This window comes from Nipponia nippon, unplaced genomic scaffold (assembly GCF_047370975.1).
Source record: "Nipponia nippon isolate SJK-2023a ecotype South Korea unplaced genomic scaffold, ASM4737097v1 scaffold_8, whole genome shotgun sequence".
NCBI lineage: Eukaryota > Metazoa > Chordata > Aves > Pelecaniformes > Threskiornithidae > Nipponia > Nipponia nippon.
In genome coordinates this window covers 44,278,913-44,292,127 of record NW_028262402.1, presented here as the reverse complement: position 1 = coordinate 44,292,127, position 13,215 = coordinate 44,278,913, and the positions used below count along the sequence as shown (strand labels likewise).

General features: G+C 35.9%; 1 protein-coding gene across 15 annotated transcripts in view; it reads right to left on the bottom strand.

Annotated features, from left to right (window-relative positions):
• Nucleotides 1-13,215, bottom strand: part of PTPRD (protein tyrosine phosphatase receptor type D) — a 1,305,401-nt gene that overhangs the window by 580,735 nt on the left and 711,451 nt on the right. For all 15 annotated transcript variants that reach the window (XM_087741431.1, XM_087741446.1, XM_087741430.1 and 12 more), the window contains one exon: nt 12,242-12,264. The gene's annotated coding sequence lies outside the window, so the exon portion shown is untranslated. The remainder of the gene's footprint in view (nt 1-12,241; nt 12,265-13,215) is intronic.

Here is a 13,215-nt window from a genome sequence, read left to right as displayed (position 1 = left end):
AAGCACTAAGTCATCACATCTCCTACAATTCTGATAAACTGAATGTCAAAGACTCCTAATTTACATATAAAACCATGTATAAAAAACCCTCAGCAATAGGAGAAAGGAAAACCTGCTCCTTCCATGACTGCAGAACTTTTTTTTACTTCATAATTTGTAAGTTTTTTCTTCCAAATGAAGGGTCCAGAAGGACAGGGAGAGCAGAAAGATTTTGAAGTAGTATTTGCCATCCATTTGTAATGTAGGACCACTTGCCCTAACGTGGCAAGTTTCACGGTCCTCTGTGTTTCAGGGACTGGTACTTTTCTCAGTTTCAGCCAGAACACTCAAAGCAAACTGTAGTCTCTTGATGTTACTACAATATTAAGGTTAAATGCATTATAAGAGCTGTAGATAATCATTTGCCATATAGATATTGGTTCCCATATTTCCCCTCTTCATCAAGAGAGAAGAACAGAAGCTGTATTTGTAAAGCTCTAAATCCTGAAGCTCATGCCTCCACCTGCACTGGTGGAGACTACTATTCTGTAGCTGAGTGACTTGTGCCAAGCATTTGACCATTGTGCTTTTCCAATTGGTGTTTATCATGGAGAATCTTACAGTTAAAATAATTTCTTAATCCTTATTGCTTTCTTCATTAGTGACTGTGAATGTACATTAAATTTCATTTAAAAGTGGCTTGTGGTCCCTTCTTTAGCTTTTCTGCAGACAACAGCAAAAATCTTCCAGGCTATTGTTTCCACACAACTTTTCTATACCTTGAGTAAGCACATGTAGGCTACTTCCTAGAGAAGGAATTGAAACCTAGAGTAGGATGGCATTTGGGACTCTTTTCTCTGTAGGCTGATTAAAACTCACAAATTACAGAAGTGAAGGTGAGTAGAAAGTTTTGGTTACAGCTGGTTACAGTGTTGTTGGAGCAGCCTCAGTTAGGGTCATAAGATCTTTGTTTTTTGTACTACCTGAAACTTCTTCTAGAAGCAAATAGTCTGAAAAATCCCTTAACATTGGTCCCAAAACATGTCAACAACCTCTCTCTTTGTTCAAATACGTGACAAAACCCCAGCTGAATTCTTTCATTACATGATTTCAAGTTCCTGTATTGACAATTTCAAAGACAAATTCAAACAAGAGATATTATGGCTTGTTTTAGAATATTTTTCTGCTGTACAGCACTTTTATTTCTGCTTTTAGATGACCATTAATCACGGAAATGTTACAGAGCACTGACAGAAGCATGCCTTCTCTCTCACAGCCACTGAATGCCTGCTATATGGTAGCTGTGCTATGAAGATGGGAATTTGTACCAGTAAATCACAACAACTACAATAAGCAAGTAAATACAACCAGAATCGATACGTAGGCAATGGCTTTGCTACATGAACAAAGCCAACTGACAGCAGCAAACATTAACACATTTCTGTAAATTTGAGTCACTGGAACATTCATCTTTGATTTTAAGTTTTCAAGATAAAGATAAAATTATTTTTAACTGTGTGTGGTTTACAACTGACACCAGTTACTATTGATTTCTTTTATGTCATCTTAGGCATACCTCTATTGTGATTCATCTCTTTATTAGCAATACTTGCTGTTAAAAGCTAATCTAAAGTCGCCACCGATTTCCCGTGTATGCATAAGCCTGCCTAGAATCAATTATGTTGTCAGAAGCATGGAATTGGCAAGCAGTGTAGACAGGCAAAAGATCCACCCACAGACAAGTGCAGAGAGAAAATATACAGATGTGCAAGAGTAAGATATTTTTAACTAACAGACATTTGGAGAGAATAACAATAATCTCCCCATAGCCTTTTTATTGTCATGTATCACAGTACTTGTAATATATTGTCAAGAAATCATTGATATTAAAGCTCATGACTAGGTGTTAACAGTCAATTACTCTAGCAGATTTTAATGATAGAAAATACGGTCTACTACTTTAAAAATACATGTTATGTTTAATGCATGGTCAGTCAGGCTATTTTCCTAGGCAATTCAACTGGTAATTTCAGGTGATAACAGAACTGTTGATGTGCTTATTGGGGGAAAATTTTATCTGTATTTTTCTGGTAAAAGTTATGTGGTAATACAGAATGTCACCTCAAATTTCATGCTGGCAGTTACCATAAAATATGGAATATAAGCACCCAACTGGCTATTTTTCTATAAGAAGAGCATTTTCATTTTGGCTTAAATGCTCACTAAACCCAAATGTGACAACAGGCAAGTCGTCACTCTCAAGTCATATTGCTCTTCTCTTCTTCAAGGACTGAATATTTATTGATATACTTCAAAGAGGCAGCCTATTATTCTGTTAATATTGTTGGAAAAGAGATGAGTGCAGAGATGAGATGGGGTAATAAAGGAGGGACAAAATAATTGTTTTTAAAAAAAGTCTATAAAAGCTTAAGACTTCCAGCTAAACGAAATCGCCATAAACATTAGAATTCCTGACAGCTGCAAGAACAAGAATCTACAATGGCAGTAGCCAGTACTATACAACACTGAACCGTGTAATTTACATCTTAGTGAAATTAAACATAGTATAATGGCTTAGCTTCCAGGCAACAATACTATTAAATTTGCTGTAGCAGATTATGACATCATCTGAAACCCCAGGATACACTTTCAAGCCAGCTATTATGCTTGTAATGTGTACTGCTTTTCTGGTTAGTTTTTCATTTAATTCACTGCAAGGATTATATTTTTCAATGGCTGCACATGCCATCCAGCAGAATGGCTCTAGAATATCTGTGAGCCAAAGTAATGTCACTTAGAGAATAGGACTGATGTTATTGTAGGAGGAAAGCACACAGAGGTCAGTAAATGACTTGCTAGCACTCCAACAGTACTTATTATACTGGTAATAAGCCTTCTCCTAACTTAACTTAGCCAAGATATCTTTTATTTCATATGTTATGCATTTTGCCAAAACATACTTCTGAAATTTCTGTGGTTTTAAATTCCTACTGGTACAAAGCTGCTTATTAGTTCCTACTGGAATTAGTAGGAAGGAACTGAGAGATTAAGATGCAAGATAAATAAGGAGTTCTTGTGCACCAAGAATCTGGTGAGGACCCTAGATGAAAGTGAAAGCATGGCTTTTCCTTCTTGACAGCAGCACCACAGTCTCACCTAGGAGGCTTTTCTGTGATCGGGGCACCACTAGTGATTACCTCAGCTGATCATTGGTCTGGACTCTGCTTCTCTGATGATCTGCCAAAAGCAGTTCCACAACATGAACAATATCAAGATGGGTGGGGCAAACTGCTGTAAACTATATAGTCTTGCAGTGACAAGAACAATGATTAACATTATGGCCCTGTAAACATTTATATACATGCTTAACTGTACTCATCCAAGGAGTCAGTGAACCTACACAGGGAGTAATGTTGGGTATGTATGTAGACATTTGAGACAGATTCTCTTCTTATCTTAAAGGCAATATTCAGAAATGTCTAAAATCAGCAGCATCTAACCCACTGAATTTGGCTGCCCCATCGCCCGGTTTTCTTGCCATAAACTGCAAAAATTGCATGCCAAAGAAAACTTATATGAAGTACCACGATGTTTCGAAGTTACATAACTCTCTAGCTCTACAAACAACTGTATGTATGTCATATGTTTATGTGAATCCCATAAAATTGATTATAATTTCCCTTTATTTTTATTTAAAAGTTTAAATTAAATATTGACCTGATTTATTTTTTATGCATTTATAAAAACTACTCACTGCTGGAATATGCCAGTAAACATTAAACCTTAAGTTCTGCGACTTTAAAAGTAGCAGTTTTATGCATATTCTAGCAGAGCAGAAAAGCATAAAAGGAGTACATTGAGACTTCTGAATCACACCTTACAGAAATAACAAAGTAAATAGTTTAACAAATTTCTATCAGAAAGAGCAGTTAAGATATTTCCTAAGTTCTTTACATTTTTTTGGGGAAACAGGAAAGTTAATAAAGCAAATATTACTATCTTTGAAATATTACATTATGATGAATTTTTTTTAATTTGGTATGACTCAGCAGAAACGAAACAACAGTTACAAGAAAGGCTTTCCTTTTATAAAGGCTATACTTTCTACATTTAATCATTTTTGCTTGTTGATTTCAGCAGCACTTACACACGTCACAGTGCTTTTCTGAGACAATTGGTTTTTTGTGAAGTCTATCAGGGTTACTGGATAGAAAAACTCTGGAAAAAATTCTTCAGTGTCAGCTACATTAAAGCTGGTGTTTCTTAATTTCTATAGAAAACCAGAAACTGTCTAGGTTTATAGTGTATGTCTTTTGTCATAACCATCACTAAATTATTGAAAATGTCAGGTGGATACTCCACATCTGTTAGACACGTGAATGTTGCTCACATATGGAGATCAAAGAAGGGCGTGCAGCTCTGCTATCATTCAAAAGAGGTGGAGATTTTCTTTTGTCTTTTATGGAATGCAACAGGCATTTGCCAGTGGCCCTTGACAGATCTCAGTGTTGTGATGAAATAGGCATCAACCTAAAGAGTAGACATAGATCGGCATTTTAGGAATATATAGATTTTGATTTCACGTTGACTTTAATAGAGTCTATGTAATCCATTTTGTCTCCTGAGTATTACCCTGAATCACTGCTTGTTCCAACTAACTGTCTAACTGGACTGTTTGGGATGCAGAGTTTTCTTCTATGTAACAACTCTTGGTTTGACCTTGGTATAGTGACTGAGGAAAAAACAAACTTTCTGGATATGACTTAAAGATAGGCTACCAGCTTTCCATGTAATTTCTGACTGGCTGAGCTGTTCCTTAGTAAAAGATTAGTATTGATTTTAATGCCAGGAGTCTACAGACCTGATATCTATTACCAATGAACAAGTTTATCAAAAGTTTCTCCCTTGTCCTTCCATGTCCTTGGCCAATCCCAGTGACTTAATTGGTTAATTAGTTATCTAAATGTGGATATATTTTTCCTCTTCAGTATTCACCTGCCAGAAAAGTATTTCATCGACACGTACCCTCTCTTTCTTCACTGAATCAAAGGTATCATTCACTCTGTCAATAATTTGCCTTTTGCACACATAGTATTGTGAAAACAAAGAACCATTCAAATTCAGCCATAGATTGATGGCAATTTGTAATCAAACTCACTAATGTGTCTGTGTGCTCTTTTCAGAGTTTCCTGTGATACAAGCAAAATATTTTTCTGAGTAACAGTAGTAATCGAGATGTGAACTGATGTTTTCACATCCTTGCATGCCTGAAATTACACGTTACTAATCCATTGGTTTCTAATGAAAGTAATAAGTAAAAATACGTTCTCAGCTACAGTTATCTTTGACAATAACAATGCTTTTGCATGTCAGACTCAGCAGAGTGGTGGAATTAGAGTCCTTTCACTAGAAATAACCATAAGATGTGCTCTAAGAATGCACCTAATGCAAGAAGAGACTAGAGGTGGTCTGAAGTCAGTCCCCCTTCAGTGCCTACAGAGTCTTCAGTATCAGCTATCTTCCTTTGCCAAACTAGTCCTATTGGCCTGCACCACTGGATTAAAAGACATAAGATAAATTGGCCTACTAGATTTAGAAGGGTAATTTGGTCACTCCATTGAACAGCTTATTCCAAACTGCTCTTAACGGTTCAAGAAATGCAGAGGCTGTATGTGTAGTCTCTGACCAAATGTCAATGCAGTGCATGTTTCCTACAGCTCCTAAGAGTAGCGAGGTATCTTATAGCTCTTGCAGCTGCCACCATTATCTAAGTAACTGCAGCTGATGCATCCACTCTTGCTATATTACTTCTTTCACCAGCTAAGTACAGTTTCTGCATAGACAAAAATGTTTATAGATAGAAACAGTGCATGACTCAGAAGAGTCTATTGCAAACACGACAGGAAAACTTCCCATAAGATTTTTGTCTCTCATCTGAATAGAAACCAAAGTTAAACAGATGAAACACAGATAAATCCAGGGATGAATCTGGAATTCACCACTGTTCCATCCTTGTCATTCATTCTTCCATGTTTCTGTGATAGTACCAAAGTCCTAATTCTTAAAGCATATAATAATAAATAAATAAATAACACCACCTTCACCCCCCAATAATAATAGAAAAATCTAAATCTGTCCAAGAAGGAGAAAAACTAATTACATTAGCTCAATGTGTTGTAGGACAGGTAATGCCTTTGTAACCTATTGTATAAACACAGAACTAGTCATCGAAAAGTGTGTTTAGTAGAAGAGAAACAAACAACATCCATGAGACACTGATGGGCAGCTGACTCTTCCTGTTATTGTCCACAAAGTTGTTTTTAAGTAGGCTTATAAAACAGTCATTATGGAGATGCAAAAGCAGACAAGTATAAACAGTGAAACCAATGGCCATAAGCAAAGCCCAAAAGATACGATCCTTTTACCCTAGACCATTTCCTCTTCTACCTCCCTCACTGCAAGCGATACAACACACCACTGAGTCATTTTGCTAATTCCCTGTTATTTTTCCTCTTATTCCATTTATTCTTTGATAGCCATTGGTACTGAAACTGATGTTTGCAAAAGCGAGTGAGTTGATTAATAGGTATTTTATACATCTGGTATTTCCTCATAAAAGACTGGTAAACTTATTTCAATTATCATACCACCAACAAGGATGCAATCTGTTCACAATGGCTGTTTACGAATGGCTGCTTTGGGTAATGGCTGTTTTCTTAGCATGGGAAATGAAATATAATATTATTAAACAGAGATATGCAGAATGGTGTGTCAACTTATCCATCTTCCTGATGTTTATAGGCTTAATTTTTTATAATGTTTATTTTATTTTATGGGACCAAACGTTAAAGTATCACTTATTTGAAAGGATCTAATTTCTTTTATTTTTCTTTTAATGTCCTTGAATATTAACATCCACAAATTCATGTGCAATCAGTGCAGAAAACCTGTGGTAGGTACTCTATTAATTCTATTTAGACAAACATGTTATAATGAGAGAGATAATGAACCAAGGGGTTTATTTTTTTTGGGCGAGGTATGAAAGTTTTTACCCACAAGGCCAAGGCTGTCTTGTTTCGTGGTTTTATTTTAACATACCACCTGTAAAATGTCTTAAAATAATGCTCGATAATATCAAAACTGCCATGAAAATTCACTGTAGGTGGGAAAGTGGGAAGTGCATGTGTAAGACTATATGGGTGAAGGGGAAGACATGAATATTGTAAAGATTTTACACATAAAAATAATTAAAAGTATGTTAGATTTATACCTCAAATAGTGGCAGAAAGGACTGCAGTATCAATTCAGCCTCCCAGAATTCATTAAACAACAACTATTTATTTTTGGATATAGGAACAGTTTTTAAATCTACGCATCACACAATATATTTTTAGGTTTCAGTAAATAATATTTTAAATGCTAAATATATAAGAGCAGTTTTATAAATGACTTATATGTTTTTTCTGTTTCAGATACTCAGATATTTAAGTCTATCACATACAGACTTGAATTCCTATTCCAGCTTAAACTGGGGGAAAATGAGAGAAAAGCATACTTCTTCAAATCATAAATAGGTACTGAAAATATAAGGTATAAAATTTTCAAGAGCTTTAAAAATTAAAGTTTTTAACAGATGATATCTCAGAAGGAAGACAGACCTGGAGTTTCCAACAGTTATCGCATAGATGCTCCTGCTGAGTGAAAATTTCTTACTGCCTGCGAATACAGACACCAGCACTGCTAAGCAAACTATTTAAGAGGAAATGCCTCCTTTATAGTCCTCACTCATATCCAGAAGATGTAGATTAAGTTGTTTGGTGTCTACCACCATGTATTTTCACCAGCGTAGTATGTAAACCTTGCCTACTAGTACTGATAGCTCCTTGAATCATTTGGCAGCTTTGGCTGGCACTGTGAAACAGCTCTAGCTCTTTATGGTAAATGTGGCTGTGGTTCTGCAGCTGTTTAGATACCAACTCCTTCCCCCTTGCATAACTGTTTTTGCATTACTTCGTTCTCGTTAGGCTTCAGCTTCTCAGCAGCAGCTTAATACAGAGCAATAGCTGAGGATTTTTCGTAAGGGACTATAATTCTGGTTACCAAAGATTAAATACCATGAAGTGAACATTTTTTCAAAAGCACTGAAATCACTACATCTAAAATTAGGTCACTCTAAACATCCCACCTCACTCTGAATTTTGCCTCTGAAAATCTTAGTTTTAGTTCCAGGCCTGCAAATGTAGTTGCAAGATGGCAGTTTCATGAAGCTCCATTGACTTCACTAATGCTTGCCTGAACTTCAATGACTTCAGCTACAAACGCTACCTAAAATGATGTGTCTTTGCTTATTGGATAAGGCGGAGTCCTTTTGACTGTGGTTTTTGATATGAAATTAATGAGATTTTAAGTCTCTGCTGCATAGCCAAAGATGCTGGAAGGGCAAAGAAGGGAGGTAAAGAGGACCATTTAAAAACAAGCAATGAATTGAATTCATTAAATTTATTGGGTGAAACAATTTAATGAAGAAAAATGCTAATTAAATTATTAAAATTTAGATTGCAAGTAGTAATTAAAAAGACAGTTGCTATGCAACCAAAAGGATTTTTATGATGAAGTGTAAAAATATATTTGTTAAGTATGCTGGTATTTTGCTTTGACCTTTTTCAGTCACACACCTGCCCAGACTGTTTGTAAAAGTATTTTTGAGAATGATAACACAGACACTTGCAGAATTAAAAAAAAAAAAAAAGGCTATTTGAATTAGTTAAAGACTTTTATTATGTTTAAAAGGTTAAGGGCAAGAAATTAATGAGATATAAATATATATATATATATATAATTATGCATATAATTCATATGCTGAAGTTTCATCAGCTCTAATTGATTAATTTCTATCCCAAACACAGGTCCTGATCCTATACAACACAGGAACATTAATTTTCATAATGTAGTGTATGACCTAACCCTGCCCTGTCCTGAAGGTCTTAAATAACAATTAAATACTTTACTTGTATCAGAAACCTAAGCAGCTGTTGTTCATGATAATTAGGGGCAACTTTTACTTATCCTGGAATACCAGGAGGGAACTTTTGCTTATCCTGGAACACCTAGACTAAGATGCAGGTTGGTTTCTGCTAGAATTTCCATTGTTACATGTGAAGATCTCTGATGTGGTCATCTAATACCAATATACCTGAGAGAGGGCACCAATATGCAGATATTAAGTGACACACAAAGAATCTTGTTAGGGCACATATATTTCTATGAAGAGGCATAAATTGTGCCCAACATATTTTTATAGTGATCCCACATATTCCCCACAGTCAGAGCATATCAAAATTCCTTGGTCTGCTTTGGACTGTGCTGTGCATATGGGAGCGAGATCTGGTTTGCTGGACCTGAAGGTCTCTGCCTAGTGGTAAAGTCTTTTATTTCTCGAGGTTGATTACTCACTGTATGACCAACATGAACTCCATTTTGTTTAATTCCCATTAGTCCTGCATTTGCATCACAAAACATTAAACACCTTCTTTTGTCAGTAGAGTTTCCTTTCCACTGATATCATGACAGAAAAATGAAAGGAAACCCGAATTGGGTCTAACAAATTGGCCTCTGACCAATGCTGGATCACCGCCACCCCCCGGCATCCAGGAGTAAAGGGCTTGCTCTCTGGTAAATCCTGCTCCCTGAACTGCTGCTTGCTTCCTATTCTTACTTCGAATTTCCAGTAAGAAAGGGAACAATGGTGATTCTTAACCAGAATGGAAGTTTTTCAGATATGAGGTCCTACAGACATTTAGTTTGCCCTTTTCTTCCTATTTTTCATGACTGGTTTCATTTCCAGACATGAATTTATTTAATTTATGTTTTCCAGCTAGCTGCTCTTCACATAACCACTCTATATAGGCCCTAAAGCCTCTTTTCAGCTGCTGGAGCAGAGGAACTATGAGATCTAACGCCAAAGTCTATCAATAAGGTGGAGAGCTTCCTAAAAGGACCTCTGGGAGGTTCACTTGTCATTGGACACACCACTCTGTAATGAACTGTGAGCAGAAAGGCATGTAAGCATCTATGCATGATTACCCTTGTATGGAAGGAATCTGGGTGGAAGTGCTATTAAAAGTAGGTTTGTTCTTTTTTCTTTCCAGAGAGAAACACTGTGGCAAGGATTTCATTATTTAGTAGTGCCCTGTAAAGATATCACCTTTGATTTAAAATTACTCTTGCTTGGGACCTTTTGAATGAAATGCAGAATTCATGTTTACTAGATAGTATGAAATTAATTTCCTGGATAACAGACTATGGTCTAAAAAGAACTGCAGGTTCTCTCTATATATTGAATACTGTTAAGCGTACAGCTCTATTAAAATAGATGCCGAAAGCATTTTAGGGGATCATTGCCATACCAGAGGAAATTGTATCTATTGGTGTCAAGAAAAGTGTCAGTATATATTGTGTTTTTCAAGAAAGAATTTATGGTAGTGCACAAAGAAATCCCTGGGCTATTGTCATGGTTTAATCCCAGTCTGCAACTAAGCACCACACAGCTGCTCGCTCACTCCCCCACCGGTGGGATGGGGGAGAGAATCAGAAGGGTAAAAGGGGAAAAACTTGTGGGTTGAGATAAAGACAGTTTAATAACTGAAGTAAAATAAAAACAGAACAGTAATAATAGTAATAATAACAATAATAATAAAAACAAATAATAATACAATAGTAATAAAAAGCAAGTGATATACTGTACAATTGCTCATCACCTGCCAACCGATGCTCAGCCTGTCCCCAAGCAGTGATCACTGTCCCCTGGCCAACTCGCCCCAGTTTATATACTGAGCATGACGTCATGTGGTATGGAATAGGCCTTTGGCCAGTCTGGGTCAGCTGTCCTGGCTGTGGCCCCTCCCAGCTTCTTGTGCACCTGGCAGAGCATGGGAAGCTCAAAAAGTCCTTGACCAGTGTGAGCACTACTTAGCAACTACTTAGCACTACTTAGCATTACTTAGCAAGAACCAAAGCATCAGTGTGTTATGGGCATTGTTCTCATCCTAAACCCAAAACACAGCACCATACGGGCTTCCAAGAAGAAAATTAACTCTATCCCAGCTGAAACCAGGACAGTTATGAAATAATAAAATTGTAAAATATGCATGTCTCCTATTCCAACAAGAAAAAAGTAAGAACTGGGGGTTGAGGGTAGAAACAAGACCAAAATTACATTGAGTACAAAAATTTCACAGAATAATGAAAAAATAATCTTTAGTCTGCAGGGATGTGAAATTATAGCTTATCTAAGTGTCCCTGGCTGTTTTTTATCTAGTGTTTACATCTAAAATGAAGTTTTTTTCAGTATACTAAGTCTCTCCTAAATATTTGTCATATTACAGAAGGTAATATAGATTGTATTTTTTCTGCAAAGACATATACACATCTTGAAGACCTCAAGCTCCACAACTAATGTGAAATATTATGAATATTTTTTACCTTTTAATTAAATGAGTTATTGACAAAGTAAGATTTACTGCAGTCAAATACAAAACTAAATTACTGCCATAATACTGAAGTTAAAAAATTACTTTTGAAAGGATATATTGAAAAAGCTATTCTTTTTTTCGCCAGACAATTTCACTGCAACAACTGAGCTTCTTGACACTAAAATATGGCAGTTAATGTGTGTTTCCAATTCTGAAAATGAGACATAAATACAGCACAACATGTTGATTTTTATTTGTGTGCCCTGATAAACTCAGCCTCATCACAAATCTGTGCAGATAAAGAGGGTTCAGAACTATCATTCGTGCTAAGTACCTTCTTCCCTCTACTTTGGCTTAGTGAAAATTATAAGAGTTCTGGAAAGACAAAAGAGTGTATTCCACTGCCCAGCAAGGTTACAACTCCCTAAAAACTTTCTGTTTTCATGGGCCCCAGATGAGAGTCAAATATAAACTACAGGAAGGCTTGAGCATTAATGGAAAGATAAGCCTTAGAATATGTCATTATGCTTCAGAATTATTTGCAAGCTTAAGAACATAGCTGATTATTTTACATGAACGTTGTATCCAACACACCACTGACAAGAAGAATCCACAATATTTCACTATATTGTGGAAAAGAGATCTTATTCTGACTGCACACCTTCTCTGTAAACTACCATAGTGAATAACTGCTAGATACAAATCATAAGAAGAATCACATTATCGAGCTTTAATACTCTTGGCTTTGAGTAAAGTAGTTGAATTACCCAGTAGTAAAATTAGTTTCCTACCTCAACTTTGTGAATTCCAACTCCTGTTAGAAAAGAGAGAAAGAAAAGGATTTTCAGAGAAGGAAACAGAGAGGAAGCCCTTTGACTTTGCTTAGGAAATATTTCACAGAAAACAAGTCAACAATTTTGATAAGAAGACAAATTATATCAACTGAAAAGTTCCCCTTTTATAAACAGAAAGTAAATAAGTACTTAAATTTTTCTGTATGTAGTCTCCAGCTATAAGAAGCCTTTGTAATTTATTAAAACATTTTTTATGACACCTTACTACATAAAGTGAGGTATTCCCATAGGTGGCAATGAGAGCTAGGAGAATCTGTGATCCAATTTGCAGATGAACAAAGAAATTAAAATTACATGAAAACTGCAGTTCAAATGTACTTTTAAAAAGTCAGTTGCCTGAAGTTTTATCCCTGTCTTTAAAACAACTAAATAACAAAACTAACAAACATTTTTCAGTCAATATGTAGCTCTCTAAGTTTCCTTCACAGTCTTTTTGTTAGTCTTCCTGATCTCAAGTTTTGAGTTGCTATGAGTTCTGATATTATTTTGTACCCTACTGCTGCTGTAACAGTCACTGTATATTAGATACTTTTCAAGCACTGTTAGAAATCTGGAAAAGTAGGGAGCAAAGGTCAGGAAAGAGAAATTACAAAAGATAATTTTTAATAAAATATGCATAGAGGTGAAACTTATTTACTACAAACCACAAACAATTTCAAGAGATTTCCAGAAGTACTTAAATTTGGTTAGCCTTTGTAAATTTCCTGAGCTATGTAGCATACAAACCACAATCTTGACTTTTTCCATAAGAAACATTCTTTCATCTTTAGCTGCTTCCTTGGAAGAGGAATGAGAAAAACTTGTAAGGTAAGGGTAAGTTCTGTACAGAACAAAATAAGTGCATGGAAAGTAAGATTTAAACACTTCTCCCTTTTCTGATTGTCTCAGACACTACCAATACCAGAATATCC